This window comes from Armigeres subalbatus, chromosome 3 (assembly GCF_024139115.2).
Source record: "Armigeres subalbatus isolate Guangzhou_Male chromosome 3, GZ_Asu_2, whole genome shotgun sequence".
In the NCBI taxonomy this organism is placed as follows: Eukaryota; Metazoa; Arthropoda; class Insecta; order Diptera; family Culicidae; genus Armigeres; species Armigeres subalbatus.
In genome coordinates this window covers 175950702-175973468 of record NC_085141.1, presented here as the reverse complement: position 1 = coordinate 175973468, position 22767 = coordinate 175950702, and the positions used below count along the sequence as shown (strand labels likewise).

Sequence of the window (22767 nt, the reverse complement as noted above, 5' to 3'; positions counted from 1 at the left end):
GGAGTAAGGAAGAAGGAAGAAAGAAGAAGGAAGAAGGAAAAAGGAAGAAGGAAGAAGGAAGAAGGAAGAAGGAAGAAGGAAGAAGGAAGAAGGAAGAAAGAAGAAGGAAGAAGGAAGAAGGAAGAAGGAAGAAGGAAGAAGAAAGAAGAAAGAAGGAAGAATGAAGAAAGAAGAAGGAAAACGGAATAAAGAAGGAGGAAGAAAGAAGAAAGAAGAAGGTAGAAGGAAAAAGGATGGAGGAAAAAGGAAGAAGGAAGAAAGAAGAAGAAATAAGGAAGATCGTAAAAGAAGTAGGAAGGAGGAAGGATGTTTCGATGTTTTGTCCTTTTCTACCGTTTATCTTTCGACCTTTTGTTATTTGACCCTTTGTCTTTCGACATTTTTCCCTAACCCGCAAATTGATTTTCGATTTTTGCCAACTATGCAGCGCGCCATTGGGAAAATATTGAGAACCACTGCCGGGAAATATTTCCACGCGCGTTTTCGCAATCCGCTAGACATCGGACGTATAGTGCATAAATGGTTCAGAGACCCAACTATATACACGCGGGATGGGTTCTGCTTTTTGGCGTTGCACGTGGTCTGCCCATACGCCATACGCATGGGGCGCCCAGTCAGCAATCACATCACTTCGTCGTCACCGACGTCGCTCGTTCGCGTAGTGTGGCAGAAGCATTGCGACGCCGCATCGCAAAGCTCATGCTTACACTCTGACTTCCCTGCTGCTGGTCCGATGCGATGGTTGGTTTGGTTGGTTGGTTATGGTGAGTGGTGCGGTATTTTTTATTTCATTTTCGGCGAGTCAGTTGGATTCCGCTACTCGGTAGCATCGGTTCGATTCAATCGGTTATAGAGACCAGAGTAGAGACGGTTCAATTTTTGGACGCGGTCCGGCAACGTCGTCGATCGAAAGTACGCGTTCCGTCCGTACGGCGAGAGCTCGCGCGCGCGGGAATTGAAAACTTGCGCTGGGAGGGAAAATTGTCGCACAATTACCACCCATTTGCCCATTAACGGTCCCGGTCCGGGGCTGTTTGTTTTCCTCGCCGGTAATGTGCCAAGTTGGTAATCCGGTTTCGTTGTTTGATATGTTGTGGCCAGAAACGAAAAGAAGCGGCGGTGAGTCAGAGAAGAATTATGAAGTGGGAAAATTTATGTGGTGTTGATGAAAAATTTGAAAATTTTGAAGAAGATGAAATCAACGTCAATCTGAAGAGAGGATGAAAGTGGCGATTCAAGCGTTAAGATTCATGACTGTGAATAGTCTTTTTCCTACGGCGACCCAGCGTGAGTTCGCGGGGTTGGGGAGATTTCATGGCCTGTAGCCGCGTGCCATCGGCCGTTTGATCTGGGTGCCATCTGAGAGGTTGATTAAAGTACGCTTGGCCGCGCAGTGGAAATATTGTTACATTCCGAGTGGACGGTGTGGGTGGCATACAAGTGCGATGAAAAATGAATAACACAATAAATGGCTGCAGATGATTGTCTGCTGTGAATATCGTAGGGAAGGCACAAAGATGGATGTTGCCCCCAGTGAAGGAATGTAAAAAGTGCAATAAGGATTGGCAAAATGTGTCAATAAAAAAAACGCTGTAGATCAACATTTTCCGGTAGTGCGATTTCTGTCCAAAGAGGAGGGAGCTAAACTGCTGCAATCAAAGGTGATGTTTTTCATTTGAAGTTTGGTTTTGTTGTTCGATGGATGTAAATAGTTATACGATTGTGTTTATATAAACGGATCGAGTGATTCGTTTTGTGATCGATGTGTAATTGAAATATTCTCTGTGCACGCTGTACCAAAATGTTTATATTTATTATTTGCACAATTGATGAGAACCAGGCATGACCGTGTTTTTCATCGAGCTTGAAATATTTTTTTTATTTGAAATTTAAGTTTTTTTTTGCTTTTCTCGCACTACAAAGTTTTACTGCAATTCTATCATTGCACTGCACGAACGAAAATTTTATAGGAGGCTCGGAAAACCATATTGTTTGTATGAATGTTTGTCTATAAAAATTATTTAAAACTGATTTCCACGTAGCAGATCGAATTCGACTTAGAACGATCACATTGATCGCTATTGAATTGATTAAGATTAAGCAGATTAAGCAGAAAATTGTACGATTTTCAACCGTTTAAAAATAGTAGATGTATTGCATATCGAGTTTTAATTGTGTAATGTGTCACGATGACTGATCATCGAGTGTAAGAGTAGGCAAATATTTTGAATGAGTAAATAAAAAGTTTGATATTTTCATTATCGTGTTGAACTGCGAAGGTGGTCTACTTTTCGCTCTTTGTTACGCAAAAAAAAATCACTACAGAGGACTGCAAAAAAAACAAATCGTGGCTACATGGTTGAAATTTTGTCGCTGTTATCGCGCTGCTTAAGTCGATCAACGAAAAACCATGTTACTGTTTCAGCAACGTGTTGAGTAGCGACGGATAAGCTTTCAAGTCATTCATTATGCTGCTAAACAGGATACAGTAGCCTCCGGTGAAGTTACTCTGAGCAATCTTTATTTTTGATCATTTTTGCATCTGTTGACTTGATTTCGTCCATGTCATCGGACTTGCTATCGAGAAATAATTGTTCATAATTAATGAATCACTCGATGATTATTACAATCAAAGGGCCAACAAAATCAGGAAAAGTAGTAACATTAAGCAAATTTCTCATAAACAAAGCTGCAAAGGAGACCAATCATTGCTTTGCTTAATATGGACTTTTTTCATTTTTCGATTGCAAATCAACAACGTTGATCAACGTCTTACAAGAAAATATAGTGTGTTCAATCATAATCTAAAATTTGATACGTGGCCAAATCATTTAGCAATGCTTTTATAAATAAACTCCGAAACTCTCCAGCAAATTGAATCATTTGCCACTTAATGATGATAAACATTTGAATAAAACAAAAACTCCTTTAAAAATGAGATATTTCCCAAAAAAGGAATTAGTCCATAAAGTAATGAGGGTTGGGCAACATCAAAAATATAAAATTTTCCCAAGTGATGCTAAATTCCCATAAATTTAAAAGAATTTTAAAAGAATCGAAAATATATTAACACTATCAAAAGTAAAAATTGCAATTATAATAACAAAATTTTCCTTCGTTATAATTTTTTTTTATCAATCTTTTCCGTTAAAAAAATGCAAAATTTTCATAAATAAAGTTCGGATCGGTTGTGGGCACCATACGGTTATGGAGACCTCTACGTATCTTTTGGCAGATAAAAGATGCTGACAATACTCCAATACTAACATTTTAGTCAATAAATTTCGACGATTGCAGTAAAATTTGATACTACACGGATAACTTCATAAACTCATTAAAGAGTAAAATTTCACTCATTTTGGGGAATAAGTGGATCTACTCATAAAATGAGTAAACATTGATTTACTCATTAATGAGTAAAGACGGTTTACGTCAAAAAATGTAGCTTTTTTACCCATTCTAAAACTATCAACTTTCCCAGGAATGGGTGAAAAATACCCACTTTAGGGAACGGATTTTTCTTGGGAAAACCTGTAATCAGTAGCATATTTTTTCAGTTATCAGTGGAAAACAAATAACATATTTGAATCAACATAGTTTATTTGAAAAATGCCAATATCATAATAATAGAAACTTTAAATTGACTTAACATTGAAAAATAGGTTAGGTACACATGTAAAGTAACAAAAATTCCGAAATCCCGTCGTCTCCAAATACGTTTGCTTATACATATTCGTCGTTCTCGAAGGGTCTAAGAATACCGGGAACAATATCCGCACGATGGTCCATATAGGCTGTTCTCACACCTCTTGTGGTGTTCGGCAGGCGCTCAATGCATTTTGGCTATCTCATCCGTGATATCATTTGTACTAGCTAAAAACATCGAACATTAATAAGCAACAATATTTAATACGTTAACAAATACTTACTTGTTAAGATGAAACCGTTTGTTATCCTTATTTCAAGGCACATAAAAGGAATAACTTAAAACTTTAAAAAATCAAACATTGTGGCAATCGGACTAACAATCTCTTCCTAAGTGTTTTTTCACCCATTTGTGGGTATATAATATTCATGTTTGAACCAGAATTCCATTCTTAAAATGGGTATTTTTTCACCCATTTAAAGTTTTAAATTTTCCCTCATTTTTTGACAGCTACATATAACATCTCAAAAAGAGTACTTTTTTACTCATTAATGAGTTTCTGAGTTTCACCGTGTATGTTAAATAGATTCGAAAAACATTCGAGGAAAAAACGGGAAATAAAAAATCGGTGTAATTTATTTTTAAACTGTTGTATCCCAGAAACGGTTGCTCTTAGAAATCATATTGTTTATTGTTTAGAAATCTCTTGTTTTATATCATATTATTTTTTTTTATATATATAACTTTTAATTTTGAAAACCATAAATCTCTGAGGTTTTGAGAGTTTTTACTCGGAATTTTCACTAAAATCAAGGGGAATAGTTGTACTTTTAGACACATGCAAACCCTCCCTCCTTTTTATGGTTGACAAAACTAGGTGGCCCAAAAGCGTTATTTTAGGCAGTGATATATGAAACTGGTCATATTTGGAGATTTAATAGTATGTTTAACAGCCCGTATGCACAGAGCTATTCAATATGATGCAATTGTATGAGATTTGTGCAAATAATGTAACAAAAACTTTTTTAAGGGCTCCAATACATCTGGCAGATTGTGGTGAAGTTGCTCTGAATAATTTTAAAATTGTATGTGCCTGAAGCATGAGCTTATAGTGATCCGAAAAATTCATATAAGTCCCTAGAGCCCGTGCGAATGCTTCACCATTAAAATATGTCCAACTCCGATCTAGGTTCTCCAAATTATCCGGGAGGTGAGTTCAATTGGTCTACCATGTCAACTACGCCTGATATCAAACCGACAGCAACCCAGCGTGTCCATATAAGTCCTAAGAGCCCATACGAATGCTTCATCATTCAAATAAGTACAACGCAGATGTTCTAGATTCTCCAAATTGTCCGGGAGTTGAGTTCAATTGGTCTATCAGCTCAACTGCGCCTGATATCAAACCGACAGCAGCCCAGCGTGTCCATATAAGTCCTAAGAGCCCATACGAATGCTTCATCATCATCATTCAAATAAGTACAACGCAGATGTTCTAGATTCTCCAAATTGTACGGGAGTTGAGTTCAATTGGTCTACCAGGTCAATTACGACTAGTATCAAACCGAGAGCAACCCAAGGTGCCCACATAAGTCCTTAGAGGACATGCAAATGCTTCACCAGTCAAATAAGTCCAATGCAAATGTTCCAGGTCCGGGAGTTGAGTTCAATTGGTCTACCATGTCAACTACGCCTGATATCAAACCGACACCAACGCATCGTGTCCACAGATTATTCACAAATTATTTTTGTCACAAAATAGACACTCTGGTATATTTACCACTAATTTTTACCGGCTAATTTTTAAATTTAGAAACAGAATAATTATATTTAAAAACAATAAAGATATACTTAATACTAGCAGACCCGACGAACTTCGTTTCGTCTAAGATTGATTAATTTTTTGATTAGTTCTCCATTTATGCTGAAATTTCTGTTTCATTTCTATGGAAGCCCCTCTTTCCAAAGGGTCTCGAACCATTATAAGAACCTTCCCCGGCCCCAAAAACCGCTGCATACAAATTTTCACACCGATCGGTTCAGTAGTTTCCGAGTCCATAAGGGTCAGACAGACAGAAATTCATTTTTATGTATATAAGCCATTAAAGCCTGTCCACGTTAAATTTCGGACACTAAGATAATATCCAAATGTTTTTCAGCCATTTTATCAATTTAGACGAAGATGAAAACGTGCTAAATGCATCACATAAAGCGGATTGATTCAGCTATCCAAAAATTGATCTTCTCTGCGGTTTGTGAAAATTTTAAAAAATCGCATTGGAAGATGGGTGTCCGAAATTTAACGTGGACAGGCTTTATGTATATAAGCCATAAAAGAGATCCTCTTGTGAACATGATCAGCATTCAGATTTTGTTAATAATGCAGACATTCTATGTGTCGTGTCATTGTTACTCTATTCGAGAACGAAAATACTTATATCAAGTAACCAACAATGTTTCATTTTTGCACGACTGTTTTTACTTTAGACTATAAAGAATTGTTAGGATTCAAAATTAAACCAATTTGGCCTTTCATCACACTTGAAAGAACTTAAATTAATCATTTGTTTCAGAAACTGCATACATCCATTTTATACAATTTCGAGAAAACAACAAAAAAAAACAGTTTTTGTACAAATTGGCACCGAATCTTTCGATTTTTTCGATACAGATCAATAGTTTTTGGCAAAACTCAACACCCTGGGGCAAAACTGTATGCAATACAACATAATCGCTCTTCAACGAAAAATAATTCATATTAACGAACAAACATTTTTTTCATATTTTTGCCAGAATACGTATTTTTGGACGAGGATTTAGAATATATAAAAATCTCATTTTGGCCAAAAATGTTACATATGCAGTTTCTCAAACAAACGGTTCAAATATGTTCAGCTCATGAAGGGATCAATTCTCCACGATATGGGGATCCAGTCCCCGCAAGTATTGAAAATGACAAATTTCCTATCTCGTAGAAAATGCGATTTTTTAATAACTTTAATGAAAAAATTATCTTCCAATTATGTTTTTGAATAACTTATTGAATTGTTCATCAAGTGCATCTTAAATTGTATAAATTTAAGCATTTTACATCGAGAAACATCTGAAACAAAAAGTGGGGATCATGTGTGTCTTCCCCTACATATCATTTTGTATATTTGGCCAAGGTTATGCCAGTTCGTACCAAGCGCTATCCAAAAATTTCTCAATTTCCTGTCCAAGTTTTCGATGTAAGATTACACAGATTCAATCACCAGATTTAATTGATCACAAATCGTATTGGAAATCTCTCAACCCTATAACCGAGGATATCGTACAATAAATATGGACATTAAATGATTTCCATTTTCGTTTCACGAGCAAAATATCACAAGTCAGTGAAAAATCCGCTTCGGTTCGGCAGAACCCCGACCATTTATAAAAGCTGGGGCTCTTGCAGTACGAAAAATACAACTAATGCTCTTATAAATGAATTTCAATATGCATGGGCAAATAAATAAAGACATTTTAGTTACTTTTTTTTATCAAAAAGTATTATTTCTTTTTTTTGCCAGATTACGTATTTTTAGACGAGAATTCACGGTACAGGACAATGCATTTTTACCAAGGAATCAAAATTTCATTGATGCACATGCAAAATAAGCGACAAAAGAGAACCTTCATCGTAGAGGATAAAGCTTTGTTTTTGTCATGCGAACTGGACTATCGAAAGTCATAACTGGCGCCTTATGAATATTTGACCGATTATCCTTCCAACAGCGCTCCATATACGCTGTTGCCTAAGTAATGTTGTGCAACGTGATTTATTGTTTCGTGGCAGCTACACGCTCAGTTTTCATTTCTGCAGCTTGGCCAAATCCGCACAGATTACTATTAAAAAATAGAGGACTAATATTCCGGCAAAAACTATGTTTGCGGCATAAAAAATATGCTTGCTGAGAGCTCGACTGTACGAATTTCGGTGATTGTTCCCAAACTCGTTAATTTCCTTATAAGCAAATTATGTTTGTACAAAATATGATCTTCGATATGATTGTTATGCCGGGAAAGTCGATTGAGAATTATATTTTCTTATTTCTTGAATTTTGAAGTAAACTGGGGTTGCTTTCAACGTAGGTCGTTTTTTACGCGACTATTTTTGGGTGTACGACGCTTTTCAAACAGGTTTGGGAACCCGGGTACCCTGGGTACCCTGTCGGTACGTTACGGGGTAAAAATATTCAGAAGCCCCTCCCCAAGCCCCCCCTTACTGGATTTTCATTTTCGTACCACCCAAACCTTAATTTTGCCGAGTTTGAAGATGTCACGGAGTTTCAATTTCCTGCGATGTTTAGAACCCTAAAAAAAATTCACTTGAAAACGAAAAAGGTACCCGGGTACCCTGACGGTAACAAAAGGGTTTTAAAGATGTAAATGAAATGACTTTCCATGTTTTATAGAAAAGATTGTACTATTACATATTACACCATTTAAAATTTTCGTCAACTTACAACATTCGTATTACGGGTTTTAAAATGTCGTTTTTTCGTAGAACTTTTATCTCCTTTGAACTTGAAAAAAGTCTTCATCTGTATTATGGCTTCAAGAATCACTGCCATGAAAATCATTATATTAATGGTATTATTATTATTCAATTCGGAAAACCCAGATTCTCAGAAATTAAAACAAATTCAAATTATAGTATACTACCCATGATCACATAGTTGACGTATAAGCCAAAATGGCCAAAACACACTTTTTTGCGGATATGGATTCTTCGTACGGTTATACATATGCTCCATAAAAAATATTCATGTTTTGTTCGGAAACATTCGAGTTGTGGTGAAAATTGTTTTTGGAAAAATGGTCATTTGATCGCATAAGTTGACGTACCTTTATTACCTGCTGCAATATGGAGCAAAAACCTGTCTCATATTTTTTCGACATTCGCAATCCACAATCCAAACAAAGGTTTTCGTTTTACTTTGTCGTATTTCAGAACTACTCTATGATTTGGGTGTAAATGATTTTGTAATCAAAAATTAATATGCAAGTTCCTGCTAAAGCAAGCATTTCTTGTGAAATCATCGGTATAATCCAACAAAATAATCTTTCATCCATCGAGGTGTAGCTCTGGAGATGAACGTTTACATTCTTTTGAATCAATAAAATTATGTTTGTTTGCTAAATATTGTCGCCAAAAGTTTTGATTTAAGACAATCGCGATCATTCAAAAGGAAGTATAATATAAAAGAAGAATGAAAATCCATTAATTATGTAACGCAATGATTAGCCATTTGTGTCACACTTTTTTTTAGAAGCATATCAAAATTGTGTATGGGAAATCACACTTATCTAAATCCCCGTTCTTCCTCTAAAGTGTTGTAATTTATGGGTATTTCCTAAAAGTGCATATCAGAACTAAAATCTAGCTTCATTTTACGTGACAGGAGAGGTCTGCCACTGAGGACTTAACACATAAGAATTAGTGCGTGTTAAATGGCTTTTTATTTGTACCTCAGCTTGATAATAGTGGTATGTATATTTCGAACACATTTACCGGGAAGGATCCTAATATATTCCCAGGCTGTTATTTTAGTTTTCCAATTGTAATGCAATTCTTATTCATGTTTTTCATTACCTTACCCGGACAGAACTGAATTATAAAACATGATATGGACTTTTATGTAAGATTCAAAAGAACAGGCAAAAATATCAACAACAAAAAATGCACCGAAGTGTTATTTAAATATCAAGATGAGTTATGGATAAAAACAAACTAATAGCTCGAGATATTAATCACTTCTTCAAAATACCATTAACTGATAACCTCATGATAGTTCAGAGGAAATTTGGATATTGTCGTCTGATATTTTGTGCTTTTATATCCTACAAATGAATTAGGCCCAAATCTCATTTTGCAATCTAATCACGATTGATTTACTTCTAATCCTCGTATACTCGGGTATTTTAAAATAGGGATTGAAACCATTTTTGCTTAAAATTTGGTTGGAATGAGGGCTTTGGCCAATACATGAAAACGGTAACTGCTTGCACACTTGTTACAGAACCATTCTAATGATGTAATAGTGCAAAAATCCCCGTACGGTACTGATCAAATTCTTTGCAACACGAACTCTTTCACACATAATTTTAATCTTCACGGAAAGAGCTATCCGAAAAACCTTTCCCGGAAACTCGAACTTTTCAAAAGATTTCCCTTCTTTAATCAATAAATCGTTGGAACTAACTACAATTATTTTTTAGCGCTATGTTATGGGAACAAACATTTCACAAAACGTTTGTTTGATCACATAAACTGTCGTATGCATATGTTGACCACTTCAATCTAAGGAATAATAATTAATTCCCCGCGGCCTTAAAATAAGTACTAATATTGTCCATTTACACACATTAGTTCATGTATTTTGTTGATTGATATGATTCGGGTAAAATTAATAAAAATGCGTTTTCCCAACATCGCTGGTGCTGGTTGTTACGTCAACTATGAAATCATGGGCAGTATAGTTGAGCTCTGTATTATGATGGATCTCCCAACAGCTTCATCGTTTCCATTTTTTCCTTTTCTCATAGTAATCAGCATTATCTATCTTTAATCCATAATATCACTGTGACTAGTTGTACAACTTACAAACAATAGACAAATAATAGTTACAAATAAACGTTGGGTACATAACATACTCGTTTAACTAAATTAAGACTGAGTAGTAAGGTGGCTCAAAAAACACTTTTTCAAATTTTTTGATGGGCCGCCCTCTTATTTGGTTCTATTTGATGCCCTGATGCTCTGGACAAAATTTCAGCCAAATCGGTCTACGTTTGGGCGGTGCTATATGCAAAAATGTATGCAGAAACATCCAATAACAGTGAATTGCAGTTGGACGGCACAACTTACGATCAAGAACCATGATACTCATTCAGTTATTGTAGAATTAAATACAGAATGTTATGCTGAAAACCGCGAGAAGATTAGAGTTTATTAGGCAAAGATATTAGCATTTTACTGGAATGTAGTAGGGGTGAATTCATTTCTTTTCAAAGGTAAAAGAAACGAATTTTGCTCAAACCCCACTTCAGAGAAATGCTAATAACTTAGCCGGGCAAACTCAAATCTTCTCGCGGCTTTCTGCATAACATTCTGTATTTAATTCTACAAGAACTGAATGAGTATCATGCTTCTTGATCGTAAGTTGTGACGTCCAACTGCAATTCACTGTTTTTGGATGTTTCTGCGTACATTTTTGCATATAAACATCCAACGAGTCACCGCCCAAACGTTGACCGATTTGGCTGAAATTTTGTCCAGAGCATCAGGGAATCAAATAAAGCCGAAAAAGGGGGCGGCTCATCAAAAAAATTGAAAAAAGTTTTTCCCATACTAATTTGAGCCACCCTACTGAGTAGCCGTTTTTACTAAAATATTCATAACTATTTCCACTTACATTTCTCATTAGATACCCCAAGTTACTGGGTTAAACTTTCTTTGATCATCCTTGATACTCTTCCAACTATGTCCTTCTTATTTACTTCAATGGCTCTACAGGTCAACTGGAACTTGGCCAGCTTTTCTACTTAGCATTTTATGAGCATTTTCTCAGTTAATAATTTAATGCTTTTCTATACCCACCATTGCATGAGTATGTATATTGTGTGGCAAGTAAAATGGGTGATGGGTGGTTGAAGTCCGTCTGCGATTCATTTCAGCAAAACAAACAGTGAGTCGTACACCCAAAAAGCGGATGCTAGATTTATTAAAAACTAGTTGACCTGGCAAACTTTGTCTCGCCAAAAATTGGTAAATTTTCTGATACAATTTTTTGCGTCCACAATTTATCTAGAAAACAAATCGGTTATGCAGAATGATCTCTCATTTTTTTCCAACTTTGTTTAATATATATAGATGATCAAAATTTTAAAATTCCATGCGAATTGTACGAAAAACCATTTCATCGAAAATATTGAGTTTTGATTTTAAAAGCATTCCAATTTCATCATAACGTTTTTCCATGAAAACGAATATAAATTAGCAAAAATTGGGCTGTCTATTCCTGTGTGATGCGCGGTCGTACAAATGCCAACTTTGTTTTATATATATAAATTTAAATATATATAATAAAGAAGAAAAGAAAGAGATAATGTTGCGAACTAATGTTGCAAAATCTGTGTATTATCTTGACATATACACCTGTGTTCAGAATAATAGCAGCGGAAGCCGTTTTTCATACAAAATGCCCTACTTTGACAAGCTGTTACTTTGTTACCAGGCTACGAAATGGTGAGTTGACATCCGGGAAGAAGCGTCTAACATAGCTCTGGTCCTCAAAAGTTCAAATACTCATGCTTCCACGGGTCTTCCGATGACAATTGACCGCCAGCTAAGGGTTGCGTACTTAGCTGGTAGTGTAGCCTGGGCAGTGGACACTGTTGTCCTTCTGACATCAGCTAGAGTGAGAGGGTGCGTTCTGTGGGGTCTGCCTAGGATGTGGTGGGGCTCGACAGTGGGCTCTGTTGAACTTCTATAAAAAGCTGCATGTCCTATAAAAAAAAGTCCCTATCAAAGCGACCGTGTGCCGCTCAAAGTGCACTACCCGGATAAAAAATATCATGAAAATTGTTACAACACCATTTAAAACATAGTTTTTACCATTGAATATAATGACAATAAAATCACATGAAAAATAATGGTTTTCCACGGTAAAATGAATGGTAAATGGGACTTTTACAATAAGAAAGGGGGGTTATTATGTATCTTTACAATAAAAAAAATCGGAAATTTTTCATACAAAATTCTGAGCAAAACAATTGATTTTACGGTTCTTCAATGGGATGATTGTTAGCAACAAAACAATAGAAAACATTGTGTTTTAAATGTTTTCAATTATTGTTTCCATTGTTTTAAAACAGAAATACAACAGGATTTAGAAAACATTATACTCCAACATTATAATAGAAATACAATACAATTAATTGTTTTACAAATTATTTTATTTTAAATTTAATTTTATTTCAGTTCAAATTTAATTTTCACTCATTTTACCACGCTTTGCTGTTTCTTGGCCACGGGTGCATAAATGACACAGCCCGCTATACTCGCCAAACATGCCGTAACTGCTGCTACTAGAGAAGGGAATTTGATGTATCTCCTATGACTTATTTTCCCTTGCATGGGCGGATCGAAGATATTCTTGAATCCACAAATACATATAGTTATAAAGCTGTGAAAAATGTAAATTATGAAAGAATGTTAATTTTATTAGAAAAAGTACGTCGAGAAGAAAAGAAAAAAATACCTGCATCAGTTCTTATTATATCCCGTTGGTGAGATTAGCCAATGATAGCCACTGAACGATCTTGAATCAGTGAACAGCAAGCATCAGTATTTCATCATAAGCTTCATTTCTGAAAAGGAACAAAGATACATGTTACCAAGTATGTCATCAAGTATTATGATAAATTTTTTATTTATTTTTTGTTCGGGATGAACCGCTGCGTCCATTATGTACATTTAACTTTTGTAGTATAAAATTACGATTACCGGTGGTGAGTATAAGCCGTTTGCCAGCGCAGTATCATTGCTTGACACTTTACCGGTCGCTACTAAACGCGCTGCTAAAACAGTAGTGCAGCTGACAGGTGACCAAATTTGACAGCGCGATAACAGCGCTGCTATTTGATGAACTATCAAATGTCAATCGTCATCGATACGGAATGCAGCCAACAAAATGATAACCGAAAATAGTGACCGATGCGAAAAAGTTTGACTAATCTAAAATGACAGCACGGTGAGGGTGATCAAAATACTCGCGCCCAGTAATGATGCTCTAACGCGCTCTAACACTTTAGATACTTACCACGGTACATAAGCCATCGTGATCTACCGTTGCCCAGGACCAGAAACTGTAACGAAAAAGACACTTTCTGCACCATACAGTTTCATTATTTTCATCTTTTCACTAATTATAAACAAAACTGTACACGCTCTAATGAATCCAGCCATTGTAAAGTAAAATGATGAGCAAAAGTTTTTGATCCCTTTAATTTTTTTGAATTCAATTTTTTATTGCATAACATTTCTAGACCTGCAATATGAAAATTTATTACTTGAGAATCGTCATAACATTTTTATTCATTTAATAAGCAGAGCTATTGTAATTTTTTGTTTTCAATTGTTATTTCATCAATACATATAATAAATCCATGAAATATTCCAAAATTATATTAATTCAATTACATTAGATGAATTTCCAGATCATCCAAACCGAATACTTTTATAATTTGTTTAGTTTTTGGATGAGCAATACTAAACTACCAAAAATCCACACATTTTTATTAGCAAAAATCCATAGATGTATGTTATGATGTTTATAAGCGCACACATAACCATTCTTCACGCAAACCACTTATAAAAAATATTGAAATAAAATTTATGTGTGGTCACGAATAAGCAATAATTTGATTTATGTGTGGATCCATATCGATTATATTAGGGTGGCGCTATTGCAAAAATTTATAATCGCGACACACCGTCGGGACAAGTTCCGGTATACTCTGGTTTACGAGGTGAACACGCTCCCCGGCATCGCGGAGTTGGCTTCCTACTAAGCTCTCAGGCACACTCTGCGCTTATGAAGTGGGAACCTATAAGTGAAAGGATAATCGTTGCCAGATTTAGAACACAGGTCCGAAACCTTATTATAATCCAATGTTATGCGCCAACCGATGCTGCCGATCTGCAAGACAAAGGGAACTTCTACGCCAACTCAATGCCGTCGTAGATAGAATTCCGAAGGGTGATATCAAGATCTGTATGGACGACTTCAATGCGAAGATCGGATCCGACAATTCGAACCATGAGCGCATTATTGGACGCCATGGTCTAGGAGAAATGAGCGAAAACGGAGTGCTGTTCGCATAATGTTGTGGTAATATCGACCTAGTGATCGGAGGATCGCTCTTCCCTCATCTACCGGTTCACAAGGTCACGTGGGTCTTCCGTGACGGCTTTACAGAAAATCAAATCGATCATATCTGCATCAGCCGAAAATGGAAACGGAGCCTTTTTGATGTACGGAAGAAACGTAGTGCCGATATCGCGTCTGATCATCACCTCCTCATCGGCGAAATACGCCTGCGCATTGCGCGGATTCATCGACAGGGAGAGAGAGTTGGACGATGGTTCAACACACGCCGACTGGAGGATGCCACGGTGAAACGGTCCTTCGTTGAAGAACTGGAGACGCGTGCTGCAGATATTCCGGAAGGTGGTAGCGTGGAAGACCAATAGACCACCATCAAGAATGCCTTCATCGCCACCAGCGAGAACAATCTGGGCGAACTGCGCATCCAGAGAAAACAATGGATCACCGATGAGACCTGGAGGAAGATAGAGGAGCGAAGAGAAGCCAAAGCTACGATAGAGCGATCAAAATCAGAGTCTTAGCCCGTCAACGATACTCGGCTCTTGAGAAGGAAGTAAAACGCTCATGTCGACAGGACAAGCGAGCGTGGGCAGAGAGCCGCAGTAACCGGGGACATTCGCTTCTTCTACGATATATCACGACGCTTAAGCGGGGCGAAGATGAATGCCTGTGAAAAACGCGAATGATCAGTTATTGACCGACCCAACTGACCAGCTGAAACGCTGGTTCGAGCACTTCGAACAACCTTTTCAAGTGCTAGCCAAGCCACCACCACCTCGACATGATCTGCCAAGGGTCCGACGTATAACACGCGTCAATACCGAAGCTCCATCACTGCTAGAGATTCAAACAGCCATCCAAAGCATGAAATCGAATAAAGCCCCAGGGCTCGACCGCATATCAGCCGAGATGCTCAAAGCTGACCCCATGACATCCGCTCAACTACTGCATCGTTTATTTCGTAATATCTGGGACACCGCAACTTTCCCGGTCGACTGGATGCAAGGTATCTTAGTGAAGGTGCCCAAAAAGGGTGACCTGACTGTATGCGATAACTGGCGAGGCATTATGTTGCTGTGTACCGTTCTCAAAGTTCTATGCAAAATTATCCTAGCCCGGATTCAGGAGAAGATCAACAAAACTTCCGTGTCGGACGATCCTGTGTGGACCATATTGTCATGCTCCGTATCATTCTGGAGCAAGTCAATAAATTTCATAAGTCCCTTTACTTGGTATTCATTGACTACGAAAAAGCTTTCAACCGTCTCAATCACGAGAATATGTGGGGCGCATTGTCTTGACATAACTAATGTAGGGGGAGATTCCCCAGCGCCGGACACTTCTAAAAACGGCACTTGCAGAGATCCCTCCAATTTATTATATAGTACAAAAGAAAATTGAAAAATCCTTTACTTGTATGGAATATCAGAACCTCATGTCGTAAACTTTTTACAAAATTTGAAATTGGACAAAATTTGTCAAAAATTTCATGTTTCGTCTTATTTTAGAAGGTTTGAATCTACAAAATTAAAATCAATCGAATGCATTTTGATTATGTCAAGATGGTTAATATTAGTCATATTTCAAATAGCAATCATGATATGTCAGATATATAATGTATCTATATTGCAAAACAAAATTTCTGTATCCGGTAGCTGTCCTCCGGGTCCGGACAGCGAGTTTTTCCATGTGACCAAATAGCCATTCTTTACACCTGTTTTGTTAAACTTACTTCAATTCATTTGTTTTTTCTCTTTGAAGTATCAGAAAACCACAGAAATAAGCAGAAACAAATTGAAGATGTCATAGAAAATGGAGGGAATTTTGAGCAGGATGTACGAAAGTGAGCTGGAGAGTCAAAAAAGCTCTACTTACACGTGTTAATATCTACAACTTGAAGCAAGTGAACAATACTACTATTCTAAATTATGCGTATTAAACAAAATTCAGTCGAAACTCTACAACATTCTAAATTATGTCTTTACTCATGTAATAGGAACTTGGTCATATTTGCACATGATGCAATAGTGTCCGGTACTCGGGGAGCCGTGAAAATTTTTCACCAAAATACATCATCAAAATACAACGTCCAAAAACGTGTTTAAATGATAAACATATTCCGGATGCTTAGAGAGTTTTCCATTAAATGACTTATGTGTCCGGCACTGGGGGATCTCCCCCTATGTGGTTCGCCGAAATACAAAAAATATGATAGTGAGACGTGGCCGATTTTAGTTGGAAAACTTTTATTCAATGTTATTTACAATTTCACATAGGGTAAAAGTTCCGATAGTCGTGGGTGCTCCTATAGTTGCGGTAGTGGTGTTTTTACACAATCTACGTATTTAACGCAGCAACCCATATAGTCTATCAATTTGTTGACTTGTCATTACACGAAATACAGGAAAACAGGTTAAGAATTGCATCACAATTGGTAAAGTATCAATAAAATACCTTTTCTTTTTCTCTGCTTTGCACCAATAGTTGCGGTAGTGTTCCTATAGTTGCGAGTCCCATATGAAAACAATAGGATTCGCAACTATAGGAACACGAATTAAAAAATACCGCAACTATTGGAACACTGCACCAATAATTGGAGGTACCATTTTAGGTAACAATGATGGATGCTACTGCAATCAGGACCCCTTTCGCATCAAATGCAATTAATAATCTTCCATGTGCACCCTTGAGGTAAGTGAAATGAAGTATAGGCTTGGTGTGAATCAACAAATAGTGGTGGAACATGCTTAGTTCCTCCACTATTGGGTCTTTTACCCTATTCAAATTATATTTGATAATGTGAAATTTAACAATGGTTACGTTAGGGCCTATTGAGGCCCTCCTTAGCCTAGCGATAAGATGCGCGGCTATAAAGCAAGACCATGCTGGGAGTGGCTGGGTTCGATTCCTAGTGCCGGTCTAGGCAATTTTCGGTTTGGAAATTGCCTCGTCTTCCCTGGGCATAAAAATATCATCTTGTTAGCCTCGAATTGACGAAATTTTGACAAATACAATGATGGGATAAAAAGCAATGTATTATGATTTGTCCATCTAACGCGAACTCATTTTTAACTATTTTCACAAAATCATTGCATTTGGTACCTGGTGGGTCGCAAGCAATATAAGATTCTGCTAGGTGGGTCGCATATCCAGAAGTTTGGGAACCTCTGCTGTAAACCATCAATAGGGCTAAAAACAGTATCACTGTTCTGTTTTTTCAAGAAAGGATTGATTTCCTATTGATAAGGGGCGCTCCAATGGGATTGCTCTCTGTAAAGGGTCTAAATAGCGGGACCTTGTCATGGTGCTCTTGAGAAAAAAAAAACAACTGTATCGAAACCGATACTGCATTGCTTATCAGAGGCGCATCCACGCTCCAAGTCGTGGGTAGGACAAACAGGAAATGTCGATTTGGGTCTGGATGGATATTGATAAATCTATTCGCATAATTCGTGGGTGTTACAAGCCTGAACTTTGGTGCCACGGGAGGTTTTGACATACAGACATACAGATTTGGAAAGGAACGAGCTTGTGATCGAATCTACCACCTCCTGCTTATAGGCAGAAGCGGTAGCAACTAGATCACTGAGTTTGTCTCCGAAATCGATGTACATTTGTCCAATATTGTCACTTAAAGCATGACAATTACTGTCCCATCTCCATCCTTATTAATATGATACAGAAATGCGTGCGGCAGCTACTTAATCAGTTCAAGTTAAAAGGACTTGAAAAGATCTTTAAGGACAGAATAATTACATAAGTTGAGCAATTTTCTATGATTTTCAGGTCAAATATTGTTTTTTCCAAGATTGTTTAAGGATTGCCAAGAAGCATGGCATACTGTTGGCTCAAGTTTGGCTCTTCAGTTTCAGGCTTCTAATAATCCATTTAAACTTACTTTATTTATCATAGGTTTTAAATTTTTTAATTAATCGCATTTGCTTAAATCGGCTATTTTTTACCCCTGGAGCACTTTTAGACCAAAGATATTTTTGATCATTTAGTAATTTAGTAGTCAATAACTCATTCCAAAGGCTGAATTCCAAAATGTGTAGTATGGTGAACTTCTAGTGCGAAGGATTTCTACTACTTTGTTCGTTGTTTGCACTAGTTGCAGCAAATAATACTAAATGGTTGATATTTGCTTATCATCTATTGTAAGCTACTGCAAATAGCGCTTTAACTTCGTTATTAGTGGAATTTAAAGCATGACAGAACCTTCACACTGGAAGTTCAGCGTACGGCACATTTTGAAATTTAGCTGTGGAATATTGACAAACTAAAAAAGATCGAGCCCAGATTACTAGATAATTGAAAACATCCTTGCTTTAGACATCCTTTAGACATCAGATCACTATCAGGATTATAAATTAGCATTAGCATTAGCATTGTTACAGTGTACTCCGTAGATTGGACACTAGTGATACTCATGTTTTACTTTTGAGATCCTTATCTAGAATGCTATCAGAATTCAGTCTTAAACAAAAATAACAAAAGCATGAGGATTACTACTCCTGGTCACGCCCATCTTCGTAACTAGGGAGAGGAAGGAAGTCTTGATGTGGTACTTACTTAACGAGAGGCCACCGACTTAGCGACACCCTCGTAAGTACCACGGAGTTGGATAATGAGGAAGGTATTCGTTGGGTCTGAACTCAGGATTTGCCTGTATCTGGCAATGTAACCGTCACGTGGTAGATCTTATCCCGTAACGCACCACGTAAAGGTGTCTACCCAGCGTTACGGGTCTGAGCACTATCAGGATTATAAAGTGCCTAAATTTCTAAAGAGCAGTCAGTACTCTATGATTAACTTCAATTAACTTTGAAATCACCATTTGATAACACACAGATTCTTGCCAGTCAACGACTTCATATGTTCTTACCATAATCATGGGTAGGACAATGCTTTGACTGTCCCACCCAGGCAAATTCATGCGTAGGACATGTCCTACATGTCCCACCCACTCCCGGCGCCACTGTTGCTTATCAATAGTAATGAAGTAATTCGACATGCACTTAAACACTAAGGATACGGGTAACGCTACAATAGATCTAATAACAGGTCGCAGTGGCACACCCGAACAGAAAAAAAAACCATCAATAGGGCTAATATGTGCATATTATGCCTGAATCCAATGATTAATATTTTTTTCGACGGACGTACCTACCAACTGTGTGCTGATGATTCCGCTTAATGCGCGCGCAATGATCGTGATAAATATTTATAATCGAGAGTATTATTTCCACAGATAAACAATCATAGCAGTTGTAGCATTTTATCTGAGATTTAATGTAAGTAAATTAGTTAGTGTATAGATTGTAATATTAACCCGAGGTAGAGGAAAATCCAATTTAGTATTTTGTTGATAAGGAAAAAAATCAGTAGGGGAAATGACGGCTTTGACAGGTTTTGTTCTGTTATTGTCAGGGTTTTTTTTTCTATAACTAATTATGCTTAAACTTGACCTAAGCATTCTTTGCATATCAAAGAATATTGTGGCCAAATTTCATAGAATTTAGTCAACAAAAACCCCCCTGACAATAATAGAACAAAACCTGCCCAAGCCATCATTCCTCTATATCATTTGCTTGTCTTGAGCGGCTATGAACGATAAATTAAAGTTGTTGCTACTTTAAAAAAATCTTTAAATTTATCAAATTTTCGGCTCATTTATTTCAAATTTTTAAAGTAGTGATAATTAAAAAGTTGTGGAAACTAAGCTTGACCGAGCAGTTGATGGAACCCTTGATGGAACCCATCCGCGTAAAAACCAACCCCTGTGTACTACCTAAAGGTATTCAGTGGCTGTTAGGTTCATGTAATGCGATGTACATACATATATTTTTGCATGTATCTGTCGACTGTCCGAACTGTCGTCAAATTGGACAATAGAAGAAGCGAGATTTAGCTTGTGAGAGATTTCCACAACCGACGTAATCTTATGAGGATTGGTTTCAACGCACCGAGTCCATTTGTCTCTGTAATTTCCATCTGTTGTGATTGTGCAATAAACACATCACGTCCAGGCGACAGTAATTCCAGTGATTGTTATCTCCAATTAGCCACCGTGTACGGCAGCGTACGGGTGCTTAACGAAGCCTATACAGCAAGTTGGCCGGAACATATAAATGTGCATCTGTATTCAAAGCAATTGATTCTGTTCACCCCAGACAGACATCAATTATTATTTAGCTTTCTAATTAAAATACTAATTGATAAACTAAACCCTCCGCTTGCGGCTATGGATGGTCTCAAGTAAGCTTAGTGTAATGGATGCTGAAAGTACATCCGGTCAGCGTGTTATGGAAACTTTGATTACATTCGCAAGTTGCATAATAGATTCAATATAGGGTTACTGTGCTGGTTCTTCATTTCACAGTTCTCAAAGCTATCCTATTAAATAGGTAGCAAGAAAAGACTTTTTATGCTAGTGATGAGCATCCATGTCGTCATTATGGGTGCTTTAATCCTTTCTTTCGAAGTGAGATGAATCTGCCTTAAGTGGAATAGGAAATGAAACAGTCCCGCTACACGAGAACGCATGTAACCATATACAGCGCTTCAGTCCAAATTAAAGGTAAGTTTTCAACATTGTTTTGATATTGAAGTATGTAGGTACCGTCTCAATTTTCTGAAGTAGTTGAACGTAATGGAAAGATTTCAACTCAAGGAGTCCTTTTTCTGATGGGGTACTGTAGACTGCGCCATCCTTAATTAGATTGGAGCTCTGATCTAGTTGTAATCTAGTTGCATCAAAAGAAAATCAACAGAATATGTTTTTGATCTCTTTTGAATCGAAATGTAGCAAAACATTTGCTCAAATATAACACACTGAATTTAATTTAAAAATAATACAATGCTAAAAACCTTCAAATCTCTATCGCGTAGAAAATAAAAACGCGACTTCTCGTAAACAAACAATAAATAATGTTTGTAAAGCTGTGCAAGGAATTCATGTTGATTTGTAATAAAGATTTAGCGGATTTGGAAACATGTCTCTTTATTGGGAACAAGGGATGCAAACCAGATTCTTCCTTCACGTAAACAGAGAATACAAATTCCAACTTCTACAATTTAAAGATTTATAATTTATATCAGCCCCCAATCGCCGGTGAGTGTATTGGTCAAAACTTTTATCGCAAATTGCAAAGAGAGGTGAAAATCAGTTTGCTTGTGGCATTTCGATTGGTAAATGGTTTCTCACGAAGGTTCGACTATAATGATAACTTTTCCTGCAAATTTCTTGTTAATGAAAACCACCACCAATTCAGTGGCTATAATTGGGATCTGATAGAGCACCAACTTTTATGTCGAATGTACAACAGGGGTTAGACAAAATGATTGAAATAAGAAAATTATGTTGAGCTTTTAATGGAATGTATTTACTTGTCATGTGCATATGTGCATATATGTGTGTCAAATTCCATGTTTTTGTCTTTCTCGTACAACAAAGTTGTACCGAAAGGCTATCATTTCACTCCAAAATCGAACTTTTTATAAAAGTCTCGGAGACCCATGGTGTTATATTGCATTGAAGCATCCGAAGAGGCTTTATTAAAAAAAAACAAAAATCAGTTTCTTTAAAGCACCCACTACACGAAAGTATAGGTTTTCGTCTTTCACGTAGGTGAATTTTTAAAATGTTCTATCGGGGGTCTTTTTTCCATACATTTTTGGGGGGTTTAAATCGGTTATCATTTGAGTGTTCTATGGAGTTTGTACAAAAAATAGTGAATAAAAAGTTCTAGACACCCCGATATAACATTTTAATTTACCCACGAAATGAAAGAGGAGATCATATACTTTCGCGTGGTGGGTGTTTCAGAGGTTCATATTTTTGGAAATTAATATTTCACCATAAAGACATCGTGATGCAAGCTCTTCTATTCGATTTTGTACACCACTTTAGTACAACAATTGAAACGCAAACTTTCATTGCAGGAAGTTACGACGCATAACGCCATAACGTTTCTGCAGCTTTCTGGTATAATAAAAAAGGCCGCATAAAACGCGCACGCTAATAATACTTTACTTAGTGATTTTAAAATTAATATAACAAATTATTCAGCATTTTAACGAATTTCCCGATAATGCATTTGATTATTTGATTGGGTTCTTTAATAATGCACGAGAAAGCACAGTCCTTGCTAGGTGGATCAATCTGTTTTTTTTCCAATGTGATGAAAATAGAATCTATGT

At 36.9% G+C, this 22767-nt stretch overlaps 1 protein-coding gene across 1 annotated transcript in view; it reads left to right on the top strand.

Annotated features, from left to right (window-relative positions):
* The first annotated feature begins 777 nt into the window (after positions 1 to 777).
* LOC134220218 (cardioacceleratory peptide receptor-like) overlaps positions 778 to 22767 on the top strand; it is a 365520-nt gene continuing 343530 nt past the window's right edge. Inside the window, exon 1 of the mRNA XM_062699214.1 lies at positions 778 to 1661. The gene's annotated coding sequence lies outside the window, so the exon portion shown is untranslated. The remainder of the gene's footprint in view (positions 1662 to 22767) is intronic.